Here is a 17,500-nt window from a genome sequence, read left to right on the forward strand (position 1 = left end):
GTGTAGCATCACCTTTAATTAGATAGATCAACTGATATAGGGGTTATAACAAAGGGCCATAAGTAAAGTTCTTAAGATTATTAGTTAGGATAAAGTCAGAAATAATGGTCTCAAGCTTGACCAATTTAGCTTCAACAAAGGCTTGGGAAGGAACTGGTTTGTGACTCCTTCAGTACCATGACGCGTTTTCATATTCATTCTACTTACTATTTGGCGATTTTATACAGCTCTAGAATCTTATGTGGGGGGGGAATTAAAGTGGTGAAGACTGCCATTGATCCTCTGACTTCCATAGATTCTTCCTAATATAAATAAAATCTTCTAATCACATTAAAAATTCATGATAAAAGTCCGTCCCAGTACTGAAGGGGTTGAAAGGAGTAGTTGATGAATGGAACGCACTCAGTAATTAGGTTGTTGTGTTAAGTCAGTAGGGAGCTTTAAAAGAAGGTTGGACAGCTGTGTGGATGGCGATGATAGGTAGAAATAAGTATGTTCATAGAAGGACTGGTAGCCACTTGCAGCTTCCTTCATTATCTTATGTTCTTATAATTTTCATCATCATCATCATCATCATCATCATCATCATCATCATCATTATCATCATCGTCAGTAGCAGCAATAATAGTAGCACCACCATCACCACTACCACCTCCACCACCACCACCACCACCATCACCATTATCACGTCCAGTACTATCATCATCATCATCATCATCATCGTCATCATCATCGTCAGTAGCAACAATGCTAGTAGCACCACCACCACCACCACCATCATTATCACGATCATTACCATCATTATCATCATCATTACCATCATTATCATCATCATCATCATTATCATCATTATCATCATCATCGTTAATAGCAGCAATAATAGTAGCAACACCACCACCACCATTACCATCATCATCGTCATCATCATCATCATCATCATCATCATCACAATTACCCTAATACATACAGTAAGCAACAACACCAATGCATTATTACCTATGTATTGTCGCTACCACTACACATGTAAGACTGTCTCTCAATAGCACCACTGAATGCTCCCTAATCCTGCATGTCAATTTTTCCCATCACTGGTATTGGATGCAGCGGGAAGGGTAAGAAGTCAATCATTAACCCTCGCCACACAGCCCTCTCTCTCTCCCTCGTGGAACTCGGCTCACTTTGCCGATCTGAGGCTTCACACGGTTTGCTCTGCCGCGCCACTGTGTTTATAGTACCACGCCTATATGCTGTGTATTGCGTGTCGGCTGCAGTGTTTGTGTATGTGTTAATGAGCGTTAGGTGCTATATATGTGGGTATCTTGCTTTCAGTGAGTTGCTTTTGGATTAATTAAAAGGTAACTGGCAGTGTGTGTGTGTGTGTGTGTGTGTGTGTGTGTGTGTGTGATGTAAATAAAAACACGATAATTGTCAGATCCCTATTCTTTATTTAACTGATTTTTTTCTTTTTACATCTTTCAATTGTTGAGTCATTGTCTTATTAATTTTGGTTGACTCATATAGTCTATATATTTTCACATATAATATACATCATCACAATATTTTTCTGCATTTTACCTTCTAGTCTCCCTGCCTTCCGTGCCTTGGTATCAGTGGCTTAGGTCTGTCTCTTGTGGGGTTTTGAATCGAAGCTTCTCTTTACACTACAAGGAAGAGGCTATTGTGGGAGCATGGAAAACACTCGACCACATTCACATGCAAGAGAACGAAAATACGTGTTCACCAGAGACTAGAAAACAACGTATTTGAGCCTGTCACGGTAACTTTAATAGCACATGTAGGTAGTTGTTGTTATTTTTTGTGAAGCATTGCATCCTCTGGGAATCCGAGTTAAGACAAACAGCGTCGGCTTGTCATGCTGAAAGAGTAATTAAGAGCAACAGGAAGTTTGTGTTTTCAAGTCCTAAACGTAAACAAACTACCAGTGCCTCGCTTACTTGTTCTTTTATGTCATGTGGGTGTACGTACAATCGATCCTAACTTAATTATACAAATGTTCCTTATCAGCACTCTTGAATTTTTACCTGCGCTTTGTTACAGTAAGTTTTCATATACTGGTCTAAACTGTCACGACGAGCTGTATGCTACTACATTGCTAGCATTGTCATTGTCTTGGGTAGCGATGTGAGGCTCGGTTATTGCAATTGTGCTGCTATTTCGTTCCATAGTGAATCATTTGGTTATTCGGTTTCATTTCGTAAAGCGGGCGAGCACACACACACACACACACACACACACACACACACACACACAGAAAAGCAAATAGATAGTAAACAGACATAAAGGTAGATATATAGTTAGGACATACAGACTGATAGGTAGATAGAAAGATAAATAGATAGATATATAGATAAATAGGTAAGTAGATAGGTAGTTGGATATATAGATAGACAGATAGCTACCTTAATAAATGAATAAACAAATAGATAAATAGATAGGCAGACATCCAAAAAAAAAAAAAAGAAAAGATAGACAGGTAACCAGACAGACAGGCAGCCAGGCAGATAGACACACAGAGACAAACAGAAAGCATAGACACCAGGAAGGATAGATTATATTTTCGTTTCCCTTCTTCATCAACTCATCCAAAATCAGAATCATTCCAGACAAGCCGTGCCTACGATGCGGAAGGCGAGTGACATCGGCGGGTGGCAGTATCTGATGGTGGTGGTGGAGGTGGTGGGGACAGAGGGATGGTGTTGGAAGGCCTTTAGCAAGTGTCACCCTGCAGCCTGCACACTCCTTCCACCACCATCACCCACCACTCTTCCGTCACCACCCTTACCTTCCCACCCCACCATCTCGAAAAAAGAGGGAAAAGAAAAAAGAAATTGGTGGTACGGAAGAATAAATTGACCTTACTTTATTTTTATCAGGGCGAGAGGCCATCTGAGGTCACGAGAAGAATGACGAGGCAGGTCACACCCCCGCCACGCTCCTGCCGCAGTAAATATCACCGTCCCCTTACAGCGTGGCGGGGAAAATATTGCCTCTCCCCGGGTGAAAAGCTGGAAAATATTACATTCGTCGAAAGTTCAGAGATTAATCAAAACTTGGCCAGAGAACCGCTGAGGAGGAGGAGGAGGAGGAGAAGGAGGAGGAGGAGGAGGCGGCGGCCGGTGACGACGACGACGACGAAGACTGTGAAGAGCGGGAGGAAGAGGAAGAGGAGGAGAATAAGAGAGTGATGTGACCTAAGAAGGACCAATGTTGTGTTCTTTGTGTATGTGTGTGTGTGTGTGTGTGTGTGTGTGTGTAACAACGTTTTCCATCAAGTTTCTATATGCATGTACTTTATAGTACTGTTATTACAATTGTGCAACTAAGTATGTACATAGTTGATGTGTCTCGTGCGTAACTCGTGCAGGCTGGCTTAGGGCACTGATAAATGGTGTGCCGTTTGCCTCACTGCCATCACGTTACCGTTGTGCTGGAAGCCAATAACAGTCCCCCCCCCCACACACACATACACGCTGAGAGGTACTTTAGAATGGATATACCCAGAAGTGGAATTTAGTCGATAGTAGCACTGTGACTTGTATTCTGAACCAGTCACTGCAGCTGCTGCCTCTTATCGGTGGCCACACAAGGTATTTGTTGAGGAATGGCGCCATCTACGTAGCTCTGAGGATTCAGTTTAAAGCTCTGTTTGTGTTTTATTGCATTGTTCCTGTTTTGTAGCATCCTTGCGTGTTTGCGGTGGCTATGTTGTGTGTATGTGGGGTATGCTGTGTGTGCTGTAAATGTCTGTGATGTGTGTTTGTTGTTGTCTGTAGTGTGTCTGTGTGTGTATTGCCTCTGGAGGTGTTGTTTATGAGTGTGTTTTGTGTATGAGTTTGTTGTATGTTTGTGTTATGATACGTATATCATTTGCATTTCGTTGGCATATCGTATGATTTTGTGGTCTCATTTTGCATCACTTGACGCAAATTGTAGTACCTTATGAGTAACATTCAGGTGGGAAAAACGAGGTGCTACGATCGACAAGGCTCACGAGCCACCAGAAACCCTGAAGCACTTGTACCAACGTTATCGATGTTTCAGGGTCTTGTAAAGACTGTACCTGCCTTCTTGAAGCTTCACGCGAACAACGAAATTGTTTTCTTTCTCCTTTATGACTTTAATGTATACATATGTGTATTGTTGTAATACAAAGGTGTTCCATTGACTCAACATTTATCTGTTTTGTTATGTTTCAGTTAGGCGGCTCTGGACCATTACAGGCCATTGTGCGAGTATAGTTTGTTATTACCGATCTCGTTATTTATTGATAACCCTGTTACAAGTGTCAACCTTTTAAGTTTACTTGATTGCTTTCCTTATTTAACAACATTATCTGGGTTCGTTTTTCTGAATAATGTTACTTGTGAGTTAAAGAAAATTGTTAATTGCCAACCGTTTTAGATTGACTAATTAGGAACTGCCGACAGTGACGTGAAGCCCTTAGCAAGTTGTATTAGCGAGTGTTAATTGCATAGAATAACATTGTTCTTAATTAGCAGAGATAGATATAAAGATGACACAATAATTGTAATGTTTAATTTGCAAACACACAGCGGCGTAATATTCAAACATCAGTTATAAGAGCTACGGAACACTGGGTTTGCCTTGGAGACGCGACTCTGTTGACTGGTGCATGGATCAGCCTAGACTGGAATGTTGGCGGGAGATGATGAGGCTGTGAAAATGTGAAGTAGGGGAGCCATAACGTCCCTACCGGTTAATTAGCGTGTTCCTCTGTAAGGTTTTCCATTACATATATGGTCGGGTAAATTGTGAGAGAAAGCGGGCAGGAAATGTTTATCTCTGCAACGACTTCGTAAATTCCTCGACGGCTTTGGATATTTTTCCAACTCTGGCCGGAAAGTGTTCTGAACTTGAGTTAATGTGAGGGGATTATGCAGTCCGCGTTCCCGTGTTTGTTTGTTTGTCTTTGTGCCTGTCCAGCACGGAAAGTGTGTGTGTGTGTGTGTGTGTGTGTGTGTGTGTGTGTGTGTGTGTGTGTGTGCGCCAAAGTGCAGAGGTGCTTGCCATTGGAAGCAGTCAGCCCAGGTCATGGTTGTTGGGTGTGTCTGGACGTGCTCGTCGTGTCTTCCTATTCTGTGTGTCAGTCGATCTGTCGGTATTCTTCATTCGCACAGCGTACTTCGTCTCCGTATCTCAACACATGGGAAAGGGAAAACACAAAAATTATATATACTCGTATATATAATATACTTACCGAGAGGAAACTTTTTCTCTCTGGTTTTCTCTCCACGGCGCACAAAGTTTATAGAATTAGATTATGTGGCCTGGTAACTCTCCTTCCCTCGCTCACAAAGGATGAAGCGTTTCCGTGGAGGCCGTCGATAGGAAAATGCCATCTCGTCCCTTGCACCATCCTGACCCACCACAGACCACGGACTTAGGCGGCGCACGGTACGAACAGACGTCCTTTCTGTCCTTCGGGTTCGTTCTTTTATGTCTGGACGAGGAGGCGACTCTTCACCGCGGATCGCGCCCTAACGAAGGTCATTCACGGCGTCATCAAGATGCCGGAGAGAGGCAGGTGATCAGGTCGACTTAATTCAGCTCTGCCTCCTCCACCTCCACCCTCCCTTACTCACTTGGCCTCTTTTAGTCTCTCCTTTTCTTCAGCCCCTCTCTCCGTTCGACACACTTGGCTTGTTCTCGTCACTCCACGGCCTCTGCCTCCCTCACCCTTTTACTCGGCTTGTGTGTCTGAAGGCTTGTAGAAATCTTATGTATCGCCTCTCCTTTACTGGTGGTGGGGAGTCTTTTCCCTGCTGGGCTCCTCGATGAAAGGTTGTGGAGACATGGCAAGAGAAATATAGTGATGCGTTGAGAGAGTGTACAGTGTTGAGGGAACCCAGTGCCAGTGGTGACCTTGTAAGGGAAATGTAGCGAGTCCATGCAAGGGCCAATCTCTCTCTCTCTCTCTCTCTCTCTCTCTCTCTCTCTCTCTCTCTCTCTCTCTCTCTCTCTGATTTAACCACCAGCTTACACGATAAACGCCCTCTTTCCGCTTGACTACAAACCAAGATTTCGTAATTTTATTCATAATGTATTTCGTAATTAATCCTTTCAATACTGGGGCACAATTTTACCTTAAGATTTGTGTACGATTTATTGACATAGCAAGAGTCTATGGAAGTTAGAAGATTAATGACCACAGTCTTCAATATCTTAGTCCCCACATGAGTTTCTGAAGCTGTATAAAATCACCAGATAGTAAGCAGAATGAATATGGAAACGCGTCATGGTACTGAAGGGGTTAAAGAAGGCCGTGGTGTTTACTCGTATCATGGTGAGATGGAAGACACCTTAGATGCTGTGTACGGTGTGTAGTACCTGTACGGGGAAGGCGAGGACGTCTACGGGGCGACAGGTGTATGTAAGATGGTGTGAACTAACATCTACGGAATTGCGATCATACCGACTCCTTCTTGTGGAATAACTTTATTTTCGAAATTAATCATGGAAAAAAGTCACCAATAATAGCTTTATCAAACTACCACTGTGTGTTTGTATGCTTTCCTCATAGTTCTAATACACATCACACATTCATAACTATCGGGTCATGCCTGGTGTGAGGTCTCTTAAGCATGAAGTCATGTAGATGAAGACTAAGTGTTGGCAAGGATACCAATACAAGGCAAGGTTTCCAGCGTGTTGGCAGTATTGCACCACTACTGTTTGTGAAAGGCTCTTGTTACCATACTTAGTGTCACTACTGAAAATACTGGAGCCTCTGTAGCGACCTGGCGGCATACGAGTCACGTGAGTCAGGTAGCATCTTAAAGGTGTTGGAGCAGTCCGCGTGCCTCCCCGTGAGCGTATTGCTGCGTGTTCTTGTGCCGCGTTTTAGCCGCTGTATTAGCACATTGTTGCGTAATCGTTGTTACATAATAGAGCAGTGCAGCGTATAGAGTTTGATTTCAAGTGCCACTCGATATATCATCTCTCATTACCAGCATTCAGTTTTGTAATGTGCTCGAGTTGACTGTTAGCATTGATGTGTTTCATATGTCACAGTAATGATAACTAAAAAAGGCTTGTCCGCTTTTTTTTTTCTATGGGTATTTTTGTTGTGTGTGTGTGTGTGTGTGTGTGTGTGTGTGTGTGTGTGTGTGTGTGTGTGTGTGTGTGTGTGTGTGTGTGTGTGTGTGTGTGTGTGTGTGTGTGTGTGTGTGTGTGTGTGTGTGTGTGTGTGTGTGTGTGTGTGCTAGCCAGTTTTTCTATAATTTTGTTTTGCATGATGTACGTGCTATTGATTAAATCTCTTCTGGGTTCTTTATCACCCTTTGTTTCAGTCGACATTGAAATGATGGCTAAATCTCATTACCTTCGTTATTTTTCTTTATATTTTTCAAGAGCAATTTTTACTAATCCACTTTAAAGATATTGGCGTCGAGGTAGAAATTGGTGTGTGGTCTCCCTTCAGCTTCCCTTGTCTCACGTGCAAGCCTGAGTCTGCCTGAGTCTCCAGGGGCGGATGGGTTCTGCCTGGAGGGTATTTATTTGGAGTTTAGGTGCAGTTCTTCCTTGGCGTTCATAGAGAGTTTAATTAAGATCGCTTTAGGCACAGGATCACTTGCTCAGATATCAGGTGTCGGCAGGCAGTTTGCAGAGGCACCTGTGGTCATTTAACCTTCCCGTTTTCTTTCCTTCTTTGCTCCTGACCTTGAATATCACGTTTCGCTAAGTTCCTTCGTCGCATTTTCTTCTCTTATCTATGATTTGATTATCTTGTTCTGTATTCTCTTCATGTTCTTTCCTTTATTTTAACGCACATCTTGCTTTATCATTCTTCTGCATTTTCTCTCCTTTTTCTTCAGTTGCTTGGTGTCCCTTTCTGCATGCATGTCTTTCCCGTCACATTCGTTATTTTTTCCTTCTTTTCACTTCTCGTCTCCTTCGCTTTGTGTTGGTTGTTCTGTCTGCAGTGTTTCCTTTCTTTTTATCCGCTGTTTTGCTTTGTATCTTGTCTTCTCTTTCATCACTTCTCTTTTTCTTGCTGCTCCTTTTCTCTGCCTTCACTCCTTTCTGGCCATGTCCTGTCCGTGCCTGCCTGCTCGTCCAGCCAACACAACGAACGTGCCAATTGAGGATGTTTGCAGTCACGCCTCTTTCCTCCCGCTCCTCTCCCTGCCATGCTTGGATGAGAGAGGGAGAGGGAGAAGGAGGAGAGGGAGACGGAGGAGAGAGAGAGAGAGAGAGAGAGAGAGAGAGAGAGAGAGAGAGAGAGAGAGAGAGAGACGTGTCACTCTCCTTGCACTTCACTTCACTCCCTGACAAGCGTAAAGACTCGTAATTCGATAACATTTTTTCCCTTCATCGTTGGTTGGCTATTTTCACCACCGTGTCTTCTGTTTCTGCTCAAGCCTTTACTGTCAATTCCTTTCCCTTTATATACATGATATTCTTCTGCTTGCCTTAAGCTCCAGTATTTTCTAAACCCTTTGATTTGCCACCTCCTTTCCATCCTATTTATCAGTTTTCAAGTTAGTCTTTTTTCCCTCACAATTTCTCTACGTCCTCTTAACCTACTTCCTTCCCTCCATACCTTTTCCCTCTCGTCTCCCAACTGTCACAGACTGACACCGGAAGAGATGGCCCGTTGGATTTAATACTGCTGGGTCCCTACACTCCTCGCTCTCGGCCTGGAATGGTCTCTTTTTCCGTTTCTAGCCAAGAATTGGGTCCCTAAACTTTCTTCAACAGAGGATGGGTTTCTTCACTTTCCGTCCACCACAAAGAATCGATCCCCTTTCACTTTCTTCAGGAGATAATGGCGAGCAACTTTCTACAGACAAGAAGGGATGGTCTCTTATTTATTACCCATTACAGAGGATAATACTGAAGTTTTTTAGGAGATAATGCCTACTACCTCCTGCGCTAAGGGTGATCTGTACTTGCTGGTAGCAGGAAACTTGTAACACTCCGTGCATCTTACAGCGAAGGTGGTCTCAACCCTCTCCGTTGAAAGCAGAGGATTGTCTGTATTCTCTGTCTCCCATCTCCATATCAGTTATACAGCCGGACTTCATAATTTCTCTCAATTCTAACCCCACAGATCAACCGCAGAATGTAACATGTGCTGCTTCAGGGAAACTCTGCAGCGTTTATTCATCTCATGCGCTTGGGGAACTCTGCTTGTAATTCAGTTCTGAGACAATGCATTGTGCGACTCCCACCTCAGTGGACTAAGGTGCAGTGAGAGCATATAGTAAAGCCTGCTTCCGGCCACTGAGACTACCATGCTTGTTGACTACCTGGGGCAAATGTCCACACGGCTTCCCAGGCAACAGTATTCAATGTGTGGTAATTAAGATCAAGCAGAATTAGCGTAAAAGGTGACGTAAAGGAGAGGCAGGACAGGGAAAGTGGTGCATGAATAAATCAGCGTCAAAATTTGTCCTGATGGAGCACATTTGGCACACCGATGCACACAGACTATCCACCGAGGGAAAGTTTTCAGTGCCGGAATGTTGGAGAGTCCACATTCTTTTAGCTTCCGGATTATTACCTCCCAGCCATCACCTCATTTGGTTCGGTTTAAACTTCACAGTATTTTCTCCTGGTGGACGTCGCCATTGACATGTTTTATCGCGTGCGTGCTTCAGAGTCAGCTTCATTATGCCGCTTCGTAGCTTACATGTCAGGCCCTGAATATGGATTTATTAGTATTGCAAATGTGGTAGGCAGGTCGGTATACCAAGTGCCCTGGTGTGTGTGTGTGTGTGTGTGTGTGTGTGTGTGTGTGTGTGTGTGAGTGCGTTTTAAGAAGTATGAAGGCGTGTTCTCTGTTTTGGTGAGATTGTCTAATAATATTTCTTTTTTATCTCCTGGTAGTGCAAGAGAGGTGTGTGTCCTGTGAACACACACAGCGCTCATGTTAACCAGCTGAAGCTTCATCGTATTACACTCCATTGAAAGTGGAAGTGTTTTGGCTTCACTCTAAGTGTTATTGCTGTTTGTCACCTGATGATTTTGAGCAGTTCCCTCAATAAAATAATTTCATTTGGATCGTGGTAAATGTTTTCACTATAAACCTCTCACTTTTCGTACTTTTTCAGATCATTGCTTCACTTTACCCTTTTCCCAATAAGATATAATTACTCAAACTTAATAATTTCTTTTCTTTCCTGCCAGGTCGCCACGCATGGGTGGAGGTAGTAGCTCAGTCATCATATACACCATCACTACACTCGGCACCAAATGGAATGACAATGGCAACCGTATGTATGCATATATTCATACACATAAATGCATGTGTGTATTTTGTACGCTGTAATCTCTTCATATTTATAGCCATGTACGAGTATGTATATCTGAGGCGAGCGCATCCATCGCTCAAATCTCATTTCATCCGTTCTGTATAGTTTGATGAAATTTTGTTTATATATTTGTAAACGTTTATTTATTTATCTATTTATATATTAATTTTATTTTTATCATTTTTTTAGTAGTCATCACAGTCCTAGAGTGTTGTCGTTGGAGTTGAAGGGATAAGAACATGTCGCTCAAAACTTCTGTTATCTATAAGCCTCTATTATCTCTAGTTTTCTTGCAAACGTACACTTTAACGTGCCTTGCCTGTTTTGGCACCCTTCTGATAACGTTGAGGAAGGAAATGGTTTTGAACATTATTGAACTTTTATGAAAGGAAAAAAATAATGAAACTTGTTATAGTGAAGATTTTTATTTGCTGCTTCAAAGGGATGAAAAACGAAGTATTGCAAAAAATATATAGAAAAAACTATGTGACCAGCTAACTACACGCTCACACAAGCACTCACCAACTAGACACACTCGTCCAGATACGGACACTGCTATCCTTAAAGATTCCCGTAAAGCATGCATAAATCATATTATTATGTTTCTAACGCTGATGTAAGTGCAGGGGAGGACGGGAGAGACGGAGGAAGGAAAAGGAGAGAAGGGAGAAAAGGCGTGACACGAGCAGCCTTGCCGTGAGCCTGGATGACGGATTGGCGGAAGGCGAAGTGAGCCTGGTGCGCAGTGGAGGAGAGAGGAGAGAGAAAGGGAGGCAAGAGGAGTGTTAGAAAAAAATGAAAGGCGGGAGGAAGAAATGGAAAGATAGTGAAGAAAAAGAGCCATAAAGAAAATTAAGAAATCAAGAAAAGGTTGTCCACGCAGCTGCTCTATAAAACTTGTCAATGTTATTATTCATTATTTTAGTAACATACAGACACACAAGTATAATGCAACTCAGCTCAGTTTCGGCACAATGCCTACGTTCAGGCAGTGTTTCATTCACACGGCGTGGAATTTGTACACATATTTTATAGTTATGGTGAAAAAGAACTGCCTAAAACTTGCCCAAAACAACATTTACTGTAGGTGTGTGTATTGAGAGTATTGAGAGGTGTAGTGAGTGTGGCTAACCCGCCGGGTTACGCCGCTTAGATGAAAGTTGTCAGACTATCACACTCAACATGTGTACTTCATATCCTTCACTGTTTTACCCTACATTCTGCCGTGCGTCCCGAAGCGGGATCCCACAAACTACAGCTGTCAGAACATCCCTACCATATTGAATCCTCATATAGATAATTTTCGTATTTGTCCTTTTCATTGTCTCATCCGTCACTGCTCGACCTCGTAATGCCACAACTGCCTCAAACACCATATCTTGAGCTCAATAACAGTGGAAAGACTACTGAAGAAAACAATATCTTATCATAAAACTCATGCAGATATCCACAGCACATTTCTGCTCTCGCATCCTCGCAGCCCCGCACCCTCTTCCTCTTTGTATAACCTTTTAGATCACAGTATGAACCTCCATAAATCAGCAGCTACTTCGCTGTCACATGTGTTTTATCAGCACAAACCCCGGAAAGTCGCCAGGCCAGCCCGCAGCACAGCCTCGGGGCAATAAATGGTTTCCCTGCGCCCTGTGACATGTTTGTGGAGCTTCGCGGGGAGTTTATTTTTGAAGCTTGCCGAACCGTCTGCCTTGACATAAGTGCTGCGCGCCGGCAATCCCAATGTCCGCCCACTGGAAAACTTTGTGTCTTCTCTCTCTCCTGTTTTGTTTTGTTTCGCAAAGGTTACTCGTTTCTGATGGCTGACGTGGAAAAGCGAACTAGGGAATGCTTAAAAGGAGTGCGTGGCATAAAGAAAACTTTTGCATTTGTAGTATTATTTTCTTTATGTGCGCGTTATCTTTTGTGCATTTCTGGGAAAGCTGTGCAAAGAGGAAATAATGAATAAAGTAATGTAATATTAACATGAGTCATAATCTCATAATCTCTCTGCCACTGGGGTTTTAGACTTGAGATAACATTGTGGAAAGACTCTCTCTCTCTCTCTCTCTCTCTCTCGGCTATATGTATCTATTTTTGGTGAGTGTGTGTGTGTGTGTGTGTGTGTGTGTTTCACTGTTTGTTTGATCTGCTGCAGTCTCTGACGAGACAGCCAGACGTTACCCTACAGAACGATCTTTGGATAGGCCTGAGACCAGGCACACACCACACACCGGGACAACAAGGTCACAACTCCTCGATTTACATCCTGTACCTACTCACTGCTAGGTGAACAGGGGCTACACGTGAAAGGAGACACACCCAAATATCTCCAACCGGCCGGGGAATTGAACCCCGGTCCTCTGGCTTGTGAAGCCAGCGCTCTAACCACTGAGCTACCGGGCGTGTGTGTGTGTGTAGAGAGAGAGAGAGAGAGAGAGAGAGGAGCAGACTGGGAGGTTGGCGTTCATTTCCTGTGTGTAGGAGAGAGAGAGAGAGAGAGAGAGAGAGAGAGAGAGAGAGAGAGAGAGAGAGAGAGGGAGTGAGTTTGGGTTTCTTCTCTATCTACGGACCTCTTGCCAGTCCTCCTCTTCCAGGTATTTGCTTCCTTATCCCTGTCACTTTCCTCGCTGCTCGTGTTTAGCCTATAGTCGCTACATTCACCTTCCACCTAAATTTTTTTTTTATGCAAGAGGGGAAGCTGGCCACAACAACAACAACAACAACAACAACAACAACAACAACAACAACAACAATAAAGAAAAAGGACCCACTTGATTGGCAGTTCCCTTAAAGATAATAAAAGTTAGGCAAAAATCTGGGACAAATGTCTTAAAACCTATAGTCCTATTTGCCATTTGCCTCCTCTCCACGTGTTCTTCCTTCTACTGGTGTTTCATAATAGGGAGACACATAGGGAGCCACATGACTTTAGTTGTTACTGCGACAAACAAAAAAGATTTCAGTCTCTTCGCTTTACGTATTTTATAGCTACTGTTACCACCACTCCTCCCACTACCACTACCACCACTACTACCACGGCCATCACCATACGCAATCTTCATCAGCATACTTGCTACCATCCCGCATCCGGCAAGGGATAGGTGGAGGGAGGCACGTCGGTCAGCAGGTGAGGTGCATTGAGTGGCGAGGCAGGCAGATGATTATTAAAAAAAGAAACAACGAGTATTTTTGTCTCTCATTTGGGTTTGGCATTAATCATAGACTGAAAAGTAACAAAAGTTATCAGCATCATCATTACTATCAATAACACCACTCTCGAAATGAACTTGGACGAGAGAGAGAGAGAGAGAGAGAGAGAGAGAGAGAGAGAGAGTGCGTGTGTGTGTTTCTTTTTACTATCCAGCAGTTTTCCCCCTACAAGCTTCACTCACTCCCCGGCACATGCTCACTCTCACCCCTCCTCCTCCTCCTCGTCCTCCTGCCCCCATCCTTCCCCTCATAATAACGTTTTTCATTTAACTTTTACCATTAGCTGCCACTCAGGCTGTGATTGCGTTAAGCCGCGGCCAGACCATCAGAACACGCAGACCACACCATTAATGTTTGGCAGTGAAATTGTTCGTGATGGTGCGGGTCTGTCACTACTAACGCTACTGCTACTACTACTCCCGCAGCCTGTGTGTGTGTGTGTGTGTGTGTGTGTGTGTGTGTGTGTGTGTGTGTGTTTTGAGTAAAGGCCTCTCCAGTTTTTCCGTTATTTTTCCCCGTATTGCGTGATGGTACGTACGTTAAATCCCTTTGCCTTTCCGTCTTTTTAATCTTTTGTTTCGAATGGTAATGAAATGGTGCTTGACTCTCACAACCTGGTGCTTTTTCTCTTCGTTTTTTTTTTTTATATATTTTTTTACATGTTTTTCGTTTATGTTTTCTTCTTTTGCCTGCATGTGTGGTGCGCTGCTTGCCTTGCCGTCGATAAGGGTTCGTGTTCCTGGTCTGTTCTGGTGAGGGATGGTGTGTGTTGCACTCCTCCAGTTAGTAATGTGTCTTAACGTGGTAGTGTTGTGGAGGTATAGGATGGAAGAAACATTTAACATCTTCAGTTCTGGGACGCATTTTTACCATGAGTTTTGGTTATAATTAGGCGATTTTATTTACAATAGGAAGGGTCTATGAAGGTTAGGAGTTTAATGGCCAAAGTCTTCACTATTTTAAATCCCGACCTAAGTATCTAAAGCTGTGTAAAATCACTAAATAATAACCAGAAGGAATTTAAAAACGTGTCATGGTACTGAAGACGTTAAGTCCTTCCCAGACGATCGAACAATGCCATCGGACACAAGCGAATAGTTTGGCTGCTTCTGAAATTACTGCATGTGTTGTATCTCTGCCAGACACAGAAGAATAGTTATAGGTCCTAGAAAGTCTTGGTAGTCAGTTGCTTGGGCGTTGCTACATTTTTTTTTTTTTTTTTTTTTTGCGGTAAGGCGTAAGGTTATTCATTTACCTACTTGCTTAATTATTGATTTTTTTTAAGGAAGGACTGGCAAAGGTAAAAAAAAAAAAGTCAACTGAAGGGTCCGGTTTTCAAAAAGTGTAGCCAAAGGAGTATCCAAAATTTCATGGGCAGGGGTCGCTCGTCTAGACCAGAGGCCTTTCCAAGCACTGCCCCTGCTGCTCTACTGGCGCTCTTTGGCCTCGTGCTCAGTTATGAATGACTTCACTTCCACTACCTAAATGTTAAATTGAACTGGATCTCATGTAGTTGATGAAATGACGTCTGTTCCCGCCTTGCAATTTTTGGGTAATATCGTGACATGATTTCCCATTTTTCTTTACATAATTAGCCAGTCTCGGTAATTTTTTGTCATCGTACGTAGGAAAGATACGTAGCCCTTTATCCAGTGTTCCACGTGGAGCTCCCAACCTCGGTACTCAACCTCCTTTCAAGTGTACGTAATGGTTGTAGTGGTGGTGGTGGTGGTGGTGGTGGTGGTGGTAGTACTATACTAGTAATGGTGGTAGTTTATTATTATTTTTATTATTATTATTATTATTATTATTATTATTATTATTATTATTATTATTATTATTATTATTATTATTATTGTTATTGTTATTACTACTATTATCATCATCATTATCATCATCATCATCACACACACACACACACACACACACACACACACACACACACAGAGAGAGAGAGAGAGAGAGAGAGAGAGAGAGAGAGAGAGAGAGAGAGAGAGAGAGAGAGCTGGTGTTGAATAATGAGTCACGTGTCAAGATTATCCACAGTAAGACCATCAATCTGACGGCAAGCGGAATCTCAGTTGTAGAATATATAAAATATACATCATGAAAGCTTCATCATCATCATTGTCATCATCATCAACTCTAAAGAAGTGAGGTAAAGCGAGGAGGGGACTTGTCTACCCGCTTAGTGTTTGTTCTTTGCCATGGCAACCATCTCGCCGAACAGACTCCGTATATAGACTTGCTTCCCATTTCCAGTGTTTCTAAAAGCTGGCCGATTAGATTGTTTCGGTTCCAGGATGTTATTCTGTTATTGATACCATTATTGTTTATTTGTTATTTTGTATGTAATTCGTCGACAAGAGCGGTAGACAGCGAGGAACACTGCAGTGCTAAGCGGGAGCGATGGCACCGTGCCTTATCGATAAGTGCCTGTGTATAGCGAGTGAATGCCGGTAAAGTGTTTGCGAGGAAGCTGTGTTATGGCCATCAGTGAAGTACGCGATTGCAAGAATCTCGTTTTGCTCTCATTTCGTTCTTACGTATCGGCAATTTTAAAAGAAATTTAATGGGGCATGAAACTTGTCAACATTATCGAAATGCCATCGAAACAATTAAAGCTGAGTGAAAAATGTCATAATAATACTCTGTCGCTAAATTTACATGTAAATTTATTTGTTCATTTTCCGAATTGGATGAAAAGTTTATTTGACTGCACATTTGCCACTTGCCGAGCTGCTGTTCGTCCCAGGCGTGAACGCGGAATAGCATTCGTTACGGGCAGTAAAATCTCAGCGCTCGACGCGTTGCTCGGCGAGATACGCCTGTACGACGCCAGGTTAATTCTGCATTGGATCTGGTTTAGAGTTGAGAGTGGTTATGTAGTGCCGGGTGATGATGGCACGGGCAGGGCGGCGGTCATTATAGCGAGGTGGCACACGTGGGAGTGTGGCGGGGTTATGTTCTGCTGTGATCGAGTGTGATGGGTTTGGTTTGATTACATAATGCGGTAAGTGTAGTTTGGGGGAGGGGTGATGTGGAGTTTGAAGGCTAATCTGCAGGTTGTGCTGGTGTGGTGGTGTGTGGTACACAGGGGGTGTTGTGTAATGGTGAAATGCTCAGTATGGATAGTGATGTGGATTAGTGAATATGGATGGAGGCTTGGTGTTTAGTATGGGCTATGTGGTGGCGGTGCGGAGTGATGAGAGGACGAGGAGATCGTGTGGAGCGATGAGGAGTTGATGGTGCACTGAGACAAGCTGTACCCGAGCTGCAATTAAGTAGAGTTGTATGAAAAGAAGTACTAATTATAACTGAATCCTCTAGGAAATGGCTTCTCATTCATATAGATCCTTTTGGAAGACCGGTCTTAGGCATTGCCTCGGTGAACTCCAATTGAATTTTAGTTCGCCGTTTCAGTGAAGCTATGGAATGCCTAAATTGGCGTAATAAAATTTCAGCATAAGTATTTTTGAAGTTAGGTAACAGCGTACTAATTAGACGGTTTCGTAGTGTTCCATTATCTGTTCAGTCCTGGGAAGGCCATAGCGACTGTGAAGCACAGATGGTATGCTATCACATTTATAGCCTCCATCAAATGTGATCATTGCACATTCTACTTAACGGTATTAATTTAGTTATGTACTTTCTGGACTTTATTACTGAATGCAGGAAAGTCTGTGCTAAAATTTAAAAAAATTTCTCAGTCTAACCAGATGTCCATATGATTTGAATCAGGTTGTTACATCGCAATAGCAATGCCTGGAAGTCCTTCATTGACACCACAGGTAAGCCTTTCTAACTCCCAGTGTGCGGTATGAGACACGATGCGTCACTGACACTGGCTGACAGGCGACGCAGTGCAAATCAAGCTGGCGGGAACTCTCCCATTGATTTTTCACTGTCACCAATGAGGGGGCAGCTTTTAGGAGCCAGTAATGTTATGAAGGATTTGTATATTAGCCATCTCTGCGTCGGGAGTGGAGGGGAGA

The 17,500-nt window shown here is 43.1% G+C and overlaps 1 long non-coding RNA gene across 1 annotated transcript in view; it reads left to right on the top strand.

Annotated features, from left to right (window-relative positions):
* The window catches only part of LOC123504714, a 62,291-nt gene extending 52,087 nt beyond the window's left edge, over nt 1–10,204 (top strand). Inside the window, exon 3 of the long non-coding RNA XR_006674924.1 lies at nt 10,174–10,204. This is a non-coding gene — a long non-coding RNA (uncharacterized LOC123504714). The remainder of the gene's footprint in view (nt 1–10,173) is intronic.
* Nucleotides 10,205–17,500: the final 7,296 nt, after the last annotated feature.

The sequence above is a fragment of the Portunus trituberculatus genome, chromosome 17 (assembly GCF_017591435.1).
Source record: "Portunus trituberculatus isolate SZX2019 chromosome 17, ASM1759143v1, whole genome shotgun sequence".
NCBI lineage: Eukaryota > Metazoa > Arthropoda > Malacostraca > Decapoda > Portunidae > Portunus > Portunus trituberculatus.